Source organism: Dermochelys coriacea, chromosome 2 (assembly GCF_009764565.3).
Source record: "Dermochelys coriacea isolate rDerCor1 chromosome 2, rDerCor1.pri.v4, whole genome shotgun sequence".
NCBI classification, from domain to species: domain Eukaryota; kingdom Metazoa; phylum Chordata; order Testudines; family Dermochelyidae; genus Dermochelys; species Dermochelys coriacea.
This window is the reverse complement of record NC_050069.1, coordinates 248,918,805-248,928,807: the sequence shown is the minus strand read 5'-3', so window position 1 is coordinate 248,928,807 and position 10,003 is coordinate 248,918,805. Positions and strand designations below refer to the sequence as shown.

The following is a 10,003-nucleotide window of genomic DNA, read 5'->3' as shown; positions in this document are numbered from 1 at the left end:
TGTGGCTGCTGCTAAGACAGGCTCCCTGCCTACCCCACCCACACACCGCTTCCGGAAGAGGCCAACACGCCCCTGTGGCCCCTGGTGGGGGCGCGGGCGGCATATGGTTCTATGCTCTGCCCCTCTCTGCAAGCACTGCCCCTGCAGTTTCCATTGGCCACAGCTCCCCATTCCTGGCCAAAGGGAGCTGCGGGGGCAGTGATTGCAGGCAGGCGTAGTCCACAGAGGGAGACCCCTGCCCTCCCACCCCCAGGACAGCAATGGCTGCTTCCGGGAGTGGCGTGGGGCTGGGGTAGGCAGGGAGACTGTCTTAGCGGCAGCCCTGTGCCACCGGAGATCGCGATTGATTGGGAGATCCTCTATGATCGACCAGTCGATCACGATCGGCTGGTTGGAGACCACTGATCCAGATATACCTTTGTACACCTATGGTACCTGAATTCCTAAAACTATTCCTTTCTTCTAGGCACTTTAGCAATAGGAGGAGGGCCAAATTTAGTAATGGATTGATCAATTTATAAAATGCTCCAGTGAAGCAGATGGGAGATTTGTGTAAGGCAGGCAGGATTTGGCAATCCTGTCACAAATAGTGACAAATCAGAGATGGTTCGTAGAAAAGCACCAAAAATAATTAGAGACCTAGAGGGATTTATAAGGAAAGATTTAAAAAAGGGAAGTTTTTTAGCTTGCTAAGCAACAACTAAGGCTGGTCCAGATAACTATCCACAATTATTTAAAAGGTGTGTGCATTAAGGTAACAATACATTAGATTGGTAGAAGGGTATATAACTAGGAATAAAGGGATAAAATTAAGAATGGAAGATTTTAAGATAAATATCAGAAAAAAGCTTACAAAGGAGACTACTATTAAACTCTAGAACAGTGTCCTAAGGGAAGGGGTAGAGTCCCCGAAATTTGAAAAATTAAAACTAGAAGAGACAAAGTACTCAAGAATATGTTGTAGGTTTAGGAAATAATCCTACACTGCTATTGGTTAAACACTCTTGTCTGGCACTTGTTACACAAGGGGTGAGTTGTGGTTTATTTTCTGCTAAACTGCTTTGTTTACCTCTGGCTACTGCCTGGTGTTCTCTCCATGGCTTGGAGCACCAGCTGTACCAAATAGGTTTTGCCTCTCCAAACACAAAACCACTGGACAGCAACCTCATCTCACTGCTTCAGATTAATCTCTGTTGGCAGAGCGAAGTGAGGTACTGCTCTCAGCTTGATGGTATTTCTCTGGTTGTGTATATGGATGTAATGCAATAACTTTTGAATACCACATCCAATCAATTCCAAAATGTGTTGTTGCTTAGCAAGCTGTGAAAATGTTGCTCTTTTAATGTTCCTTTATAAATCGGTCCCTCCAGGTACATAATTATTTGTGTTGCTTTCCTTTGAATTCCTCTGATTTGTCACTACTTGATCCAAGGGAATGCTCTAGACATCAGTGGGCAGAACCCTATTTATCAGAAACCTGGTAGGAGGAAGCGGCAGACACACCGAGCGACTAGCATTTGCTTAGCTGACCCAGATCTGCAATTGTGTATAGACTAAGGCTATGTCTACACTACCACTTCTGTCAGCAAAATTTAAGTCACTCAGGGGTGTTGATATTCCACCTCCCTGAGTGACATAAATTATGTTGGCATAAGTGGCAGTGTGCTCCCACTGCTTGTTGGGGGTGGATTAATTATGTTGGGGGGAGAACTCTTTCCCATCGGCATAGAATGGCTATATGAGAAATCTTACAGTGGTGCATCAGTACAACTGTGCCACTGTACGCTCTCTAGTGTAGACATAGCCTAAGGACCTGGCAATTAATTATGGCAGTCATTAACACCTTCAAGCATAACAAGACCCCCCCCATATCAGCCCTGCCCATCTTCCCAACAGAGCGTAATATGTTGACACCCTGAATGATTCATCTCCCAAACAGAAAGAAAAGAAATAAGAATGGTGGGGGAGAAGCGGGAAGAGGGGGCATAAGTGGAAGGGAGGTAATGGGGGAACACAGAGCCCCTGGCATGGAGGAAATGGGGGAATGGAAGGGTATAGAGAACTCCTAGTGCATGTGGGAGAGGATGAGGGAGCCTGGTATGGATGGAAGAGGGAATGGGGGACTTGCAGAGTTCCTAACATGGGAGGAAGAATGGGGAACAATTGTAAGGAGGGAGGAGGACATGGTGGACTCACAGCACCACTGGTGTGTGGAAGAGAGGGGAATGGGGGATGCACAGATCCCAAGATGTGAGGGAAGGTGTTGGAGAGAGTGTCTGAAATAGAGTGGGATAGGAAGGTGGCACACAGGGAGCTTATGGAGGGATTCAAGGAGCCCCCACATGTGTAATGAGCTGAGACTGCAGAAGCTACAGACTGTGACCTTCTAGTTTAACTTTCAGTGAATTTGCCTTTTTTTTTTTTTTTTTTTTTTTTTTTAAGGAAGGTAGTATGGTCAAGTGGACTCAGTGCAGGATTTACAGCTAGGAACCTCAGAGCTCTAATCCCAACTCTAGCCCTGTTTTGCTGTATATTGCTAAAGCATGGGCACGCATCCAGTTCCCTTTCACTTCAGCGGATATTGGAGCTGGTTTCACAGTCACTTAAATTCTCTGTGTCACAATTCGCCATTTGTACAATGGGGATAATTCCACTTAGGGCTTGCCTACATGTGGGGTAAGACACATGACAAGAGTGTGACTTCTAAAGTGCACTAACATGTTGTGCATTAGCTGGTCCACGTGTAGACCCTGCTGCTGCGAACTAAAGCTCCCTAGTGTGCTTTAAAATAAGGTTGTTTGGAATAGTACTATGTTAAAACCCACTTGGGGACATTAGTGCACACCAGCAGGGGCTACATGTACCAATTAAGACGCAACATGTTAGGAGAAAGAAAAGGAATACTTGTGCCACCTTAGAGACTAACAAATTTATTTGAGCATAAGCTGTAGCTCACGAAATCTTATGCTCAAATAAATTTGTTAGTCTCTAAGGTACCACAAGTACTCCTTTTCTTTTTGCGAATACAGACTAACACGGCTGCTACTCTGAAACTTGTTAGGAAGCTTTAGAAATCCAATAAAGGTGCATGACCTCACCATGTAGACAAGCCCCTACTTACCCCACAGAAGTGTTGTGAGGATTAATTAGTTGATAAGACATGTGTTTACTACAGGAAACACCTTGAATACTGCACAACGCTTTCAAAAGATGGCTTGGGAGCTTAAATTCATTACTCCGCTAGACACAAAAAATCATGGATTGAACAAAGACACTAGATTTATGCCTTGTTACCACAAGCTGGCTGTAACCGAATAAGCCCTCTCTTTTTGTCCTATGACTGCAGAGGTATTAATGTACCACTCTGCCTTGAATGGTCCCTTACAATATGTGCTAACTACTTATGCTAAGTTTTATAGTAGCAGCCGTGTTAGTCTGTATTCGCAAAAAGAAAAGGAGTACTTGTGGCACCTTAGAGACTAACAAATTTATTAGAGCATAAGCTTTCGTGAGCTACAACTCACTTCATCGGATGCATTTGGTGGAAAAAAAAATGTGCCACAAGTACTCCTTTTCTTTTTACTTATGCTAAAACAATCTGTTCCACCTTGCATTTTGCTGGGAGTACTTTTCCCAGACCTGAAGAAGAGCCTTGTGTGGCTTGAAAGTTTGTCTCTCTCACCAACTGAAGTTGGTCCAATAAAAGATATTACCTCACCCATCGAGTCTCTCAAGGTGGAGCTTGACATTAAAAGCTCTTCAGTAATGTTTAGGATTCTAATCGACTATACATTTTTTGGCACAAGTAATGTGTTTTATAGGATTGAGCCATGTTAGATGAAAATGTCATGTGAATGGCATATAAACTGAATTCCACCCTTCCTTTTTATATACTGTATTAGGAGTCAACTCCTTTAATGTTTTCATTCATTTCAGATTTAAGTGATAGCAATAAAAACATGGCAGACATAAATTCCATAAACATGTGACTAAGCCACAAATTCAGATTCAAAGAAATACATAATCCCAAATATAATTAACAGTAAAAGGCCTGATCTTCCCTCAGCAGGATACAATAATCTCCTCTTGGTTTCAAGGTGGTTGTATAGTCTGTGGGAAGAACTAGGTGACCTGCAAAGCATTTTTTCAATTGGGTTTTTTCCTTCATCATAATGTTTAAGGTTTTCACAACACTTAAGTCGTCCCGTCCCCCCCTCCCCAAATCTTGTGAGGTAATGCATCCGATGAAGTGAGCTGTAGCTCATGAAAGCTTATGTTCAAATAAATTTGTTAGTCTCTAAGGTGCCACAAGTCCTCCTTTTCTTTTTGCGGATACAGACTAACACGGCTGCTACTCTGAAACCTGTTTTAGGAATGTCACATTTGGTCTTCACTGGTTTTTCTAGAGGGCTTCTTGGTATTATCAGAGATGTGCATGCTCTCCCATCTTAATGGAAGGGATGGAGGGGGGTTGAATCTTTAATAAAGATTTCATTTCTCTTAAGCATTTATCAGTTAATCGGGTGTTAGCGAAAACAAATGTTAGGAACACTTTAAATAGGCTGACTCTCAGGGCTTGTCTACACTTGCACTTTACAGCGCTGCAACTTTCTCGCTCAGGGGTGTAAAAAACACCCCCCAAGTGCTGCAAGTTTCAGCGCTGTAAAATACCAGTGTAGACAGTACACCAGCACTGGGAGGTATTCCCTCGTAGAGGTGGGGGGTTTTTAGCGCTGAGAGAGCTCGCTCCCAGCACAGGTGCCACAACTACACAGCGGCAGCATTTTAACATTGCTAGTGAAGACATGCCCTCAAACTATGTCTACACTGGCAATTGAACAACAAAAAGACAAAAGTTTGCAGCGACAAGCACCACTGTGAACAGCGCTTTGTCAGCAAGAACGCTCTCCTGCTGACAATGCAAACCCTGTTCGTTGGGAGTGGAAGTTTTTGCATGACGTTTAAGGGCACAGCTGAAGAGACACAGCCAGGTCGCTAAAAGCTGTGTAGCCTCAGGCTTTGTCTGTACTGGCACTTTCCTCCTTAAAACTTTTGTTGCTCAGGGGTGTGAAAAAACATCACCCTGAATGACAAAAGTTTTAATGAATAAAAGCGCAGGTGTAGACAGTGCTTTATTGGCGGGAGCCACTCTCACCTCGATGAAGCTACCGACCCTCATTGGGGGTGGTTTAATTTTGTTACCTGGAGGGACAAAGCAGCTACACTATGCACAGCATAGCCTCAGTTGCTCAGTTCCAGTTCCTTATCTCATAATATTTCTAATTCTCCAGTTGACAGAGTTTTTCAGGGCAGCCCAGACCTGAATTTCTAATATAAAACTATTTTTAAAGGACAAAAATCTTTCTGGTTTCCTTTATATATTGTGCAGAATTAAAAAAGGACACAAGGCCATTTCCCATCCACCCCTACCCTTTCCAGGTCATTTAAAGTCCCCCTGCTGTAAGCCCTTACCTATGCAAGGGGTCCTTAACATGTGAGTAAAGGCTTCTCATTGAGTAAAGGTTTTGTCACATCACTCACTATATTATAAAATTCTAATAACTATGTGTGATGGGATCCCCAGAGTACAACTGGAACTGTGGGAACCGCTGTGCTCCCTTAACTCTCCAGTCTGGGTTGTCTCTCACAAAGCTATCAGCGTGTGGAGCCTCACACCCAGCTAAATTGCATGAACGCTCCCTGAGCCACCCATGATCCATACAGAGAGAAGCACCAGCCAATCACCTCAGCCTCTAGCCTTGCGCTCAGAAACGTACCATCTTACACTGCTCAACACTCTGTTGGACAGTGCAAGCTCATTAATTAGTTCACCACTCCTACAAAAGGGTAGTGAACGTGCAACAGTCATTGTTAACCTGAGCTAAAATTCCTCAAGCACTTAAACTGCCCCCTCCCCCTCTGTTTTAGGTAAAATATAAAACAGATTTATTAATTACAGAAAGATAGATTTTAAGTGATTATAAGTGGTAGGCATAGAGATCAAATTTGGTTACATAAAAATAAAAATAGAAATGCAATCTAAATTCTAATTTTATCAGACTAAACAAGATTGGAATCAAGCAGTCTCTCACCATAATAGATGTTACAGTGGCTCAGAGGTGGACTCCCTTCCAGCCTTGGACCAATCTCCCTCGTTCAAAGTCTTTGTCTTACAGACAATCTTCCAGGTGTTGAGCTGTCGGGGGAGAGGCCAAGTGATGATGTCACTGTCCCTCTTTTATACCTTTTCCAGCTGCTAGAAAGATCCTTTCTGGGACGTGGGTTAGGCTGCCCCATTGCAAATGTGCTATGTCTACACTAGAGACCTTACGTGGCACAGCTGTTTCGTAAGGTTTCGCTCTACGCTGACAGGAAAGAGCTCTCCCGTCGGCATCATTAAATCACTTCCAACAAGCTGTCCACACGGGTGCTTCTGCTGGTATAACTTATGTCAGTCAGGGGTGTGTTTTGCTCTGGTACAGACATAGCCTGAGAAGCCTCTGCAATAGTGGATTCTTCATGATGAACCATCAACGTCTGGCCAGTGATGGCTGCTCCTTTGTTGCAACTGAAAGGCTAGCTGGGGGGTTTCCCAACCTCACAACGCATTTCAGTAACACAGATAGCAATACTTCATAATTTCACATACAGTGACAGAACATACAATCCAACAGGATATTAACGTTCACCAAATCAAGACTTCTTAAATGATACCTCACAAGGCATACTCTGTACAAAACATACCATAATCACATGACAGTGGTGAATATGGGGTCCAGGGTGCTACTTTGATACAGCAAGCCCAGAGTTGCCGGAGCTATGAACTGCCAAGCCTAGAGGTTCCGATGGTCTGCCCTGGCACAAATTAAACACTGTGTATGCATCATTCCCTTCCGTGGGTGGAATGTTAGACCTGCTCAGGTGGGCTGCTCTTTAGTGCAGCAGGTTTACAGAGGCTACAAGTGCTGACACCTTACAGAGATTCTTCATTAGCCCCTGAAGCAGGGTCATATGTTTTTAGAGCAGAAAGTCTTGAAGTGTTATCTCTACCAATGACTCCAAAGTCTGCATGGTCACAGGGTGTTATATAGCTAACAATAGTGAGGTCCTGTACTGCAATGGAGTCATACGTTGAGCTTAAAGAAAAGTCTTGGATCTTAAGAACAATGAAAAAGCATTCAGTTTCTTAAAAGAAGAATTTTAATAGAAGAAAAAGTAAAAAGAATCACCTGTAAAATCTGGATGGTAAATACCTTACAGGGTAATTAGATTCAAAACATAGAGAATCCCTCTAGGCAAAACCGTAAGTTACAAAAAGACACAAAAACAGGATTATCCATTCCATTCAGCACAGATTATTTTCTCAGCCATTTAAAGAAATCAGAATCTAATGCATATCTAGCTAGATTCCTTACTAAGTTCTAAGACTCCATTCCTGTTCTGTCCCCGGCAAAAGCATCACACAGACAGAGAGAGAGGCTTTGTTTCTCTCTCCCCCTAGCTTTTGAAAGTATCTTGTCTCCTCATTGGTCATTTTGGTCAGGTGCCAGCAAGGTTATCCTAGCTTCTTAACCCTTTACAAGGGATTTTCTTTTGGCGAGGAGTGATTTTAAAGGTGTTTACCCTTCCCTTTATATTTATGACAGATGGAGATTCCACCACCTCCCTAACAAACCCATTCCAGTGCTTCACCACCCTTCTAGTGAAATAGTGTTTCCAAATATCCAACCTAGACCACCCCCATTGCAACTTGAGACCATTGCTCCTTGTTTTGTCATCTGCCACCACTTTGAACAGCCTAGCTCCATCCTCTTTGGAATGCCCCTTCAGATTGTTGAAGGCTGCTATCAAATCCCCCCTCATTCTTCTCTTCTGAAGACTAAAGAAGCGCAGTTCCCTCAGCCTCTCCTCATAAGTCATGTGCCCCAGCCCCTAATCATTTTCATTGCCCTCTGCTGGATTCTCTCTAATTTGTTCACATCCTTTCTGTAGTGGTGGGCCCAAAACAGAACACTATACTCCAGATGTGGCCTCACCAGTGTCAAATAGAGGGGAATAATCACTTCCCTTGATCTGCTGGAAATGCTTCTACTGATGTAGCCCAATATGTCATTAGCTTTCTTGGCAACAAGGGCACACCGTTGACTCTTATCCAGCTTCTCATCCACTGTAATTCCCAGGTCCTTTTCTGCAGAACGGTCAGTCCCCAGCCTGTAGCAGTGCCTGGGATTCTTCCATCCTAAGTGCAGGACTCTGCACTTGTCCTTGTTGAACCTCATCAGATTTCTTTTAGCCCAATCCTCCAATTTTTCTAGGTCACTCTGGACCCTATCCCTACCCTCCAGTGTATCTACTTCTCCCCCCAGCTTAGTGTCATCCACGAATTTGCTGAGTTTAATCCATCCCATTATCCAGACCACTAATGAAGATGTTGAACAAAACCAGTCCCAGGACAGACCCCAGAGGAACTCTGCTTGATACTGGCTGCCAACTAGACATCGAGCCATTGATCACTATCCATTGAGCCTGACCATCTAGCCAGCTTTCTATCCGCCTTGTAGTCTATTCATCCAATCCACACTTTTTTAACTTGCTGGCAAGAATACTGTGGAAGACCATATCAAAAGCTTTGCTAAAGTCAAGATATATCATGTCCACCACTTACCGCATATCCACAGAGCCATTTATCTCATCACAGAAGGCAATGAGGTTGGCCAGGCATGACTTATCCTTGGTGAATCCATGCTGACTGTTCCTAATCACCTTCCTCTCCTCCAAGTGCTTCAAAATGGATTCCTTGAGGACCTGCTCTATGATTTTTTCAGGGACTGAGGTGAGGCTGACCAGCCTGTAGTTCCCCAGATTCTCCTTCTTTCCTTTTCTAAAGATGGGCACTATATTTGCCTTTTTCCAATCATCCGGGACCTCCCCTGATCACCACGAGTTTTCAAAGATAATGGCCAATGGCTCTGCAATCACATCAGTACCCTCGGATGCATTAGATCCAGCCCAATGGAATTGTGTATATCCAGCTTTTCTAAATAGTCCTTAACCTGTTCTTTCTCAGGTTAAGGACTATTTAGGCTCAGGCTTCTCACCTCCCTCACCATACTGTGCTGGCCAGTGCAGCAGTCTGGGAGCTGACCTTGTTTGTGAAGACTGAGGCAAAAAAAGCATTGAGGACTTCAGATTTTTCCACATAATCTGTCACTAGATTGCCTCCCAATTTAGTAAGGGTCCCACACTTTCCCTGACCTTTTTCTTGTTGCTAATATACCTATAGAAACCCTTCTTGTTACCCGTTGCATCCCTTGCTAGCTACAACTCCAGCTGTGCTTTGGCCTTCCTGATTATACCCCTGCATGGTCGAGCAATATTTTTATACTCTTCAGTCATCTATCCAAGTTTCCACTTCTTGTAATCTTTGTTTTTGTGTTTAAGCTCACAGAAGATTTCTCTGTTAAGCCAAGCTGGTTGCCTGCCATATTTGCTATTCTTTCTGGACATCAGGATGGTTTGTTCCTGTACCCTTGATAAGACTTCTTTAAAATACAGACAGCTCTCCTGGACTCCTTTCCCCCTCATATTAGCCTCACAGAGGGTCGAAGTCTGCTTTTCTGAAGTCCAGGGTCTGTATTCTGCTGCTCTCCTTTCTGTGATAATTCCTGACTGGGATACACAGCCAGCAAATGATCAAACTGATACTATGTATTACTACCAACAGCAACCACCACGTTTAGGAGACATATAAAGATTGGGTTCAGAGTAGCAGCCATGTTAGTCTGTACCTGCAAAAAGAAAAGGAGTACTTGTGGCACCTTAGAGACTAACAAATTTATTTGAAATTTATTATAAATTTATTTATTTAGTTAGGGGCTGAAGATGATGGCTAGTGGCGTGCTGTTATTTTCTTTGTTGGGCCTGTCCTGTAGTAGTTAACTTCTGGGTACTCTTCTGGCTCTGTCAATCTGTTTCTTCACTTCAGCAGGTGGGTACTGTAGTT

General features: G+C 43.6%; 1 long non-coding RNA gene across 1 annotated transcript; it reads right to left on the bottom strand.

Annotated features, from left to right (window-relative positions):
- LOC122458547 lies at positions 1 to 8,853 on the bottom strand. Its single transcript, XR_006278591.1, has 4 exons — positions 8,697 to 8,853; positions 5,774 to 5,780; positions 1,003 to 1,008; positions 1 to 11 (listed from the first exon to the last, which is right to left on the bottom strand). It is a non-coding gene; the product is annotated as an uncharacterized LOC122458547 (long non-coding RNA).
- Positions 8,854 to 10,003: the final 1,150 nt, after the last annotated feature.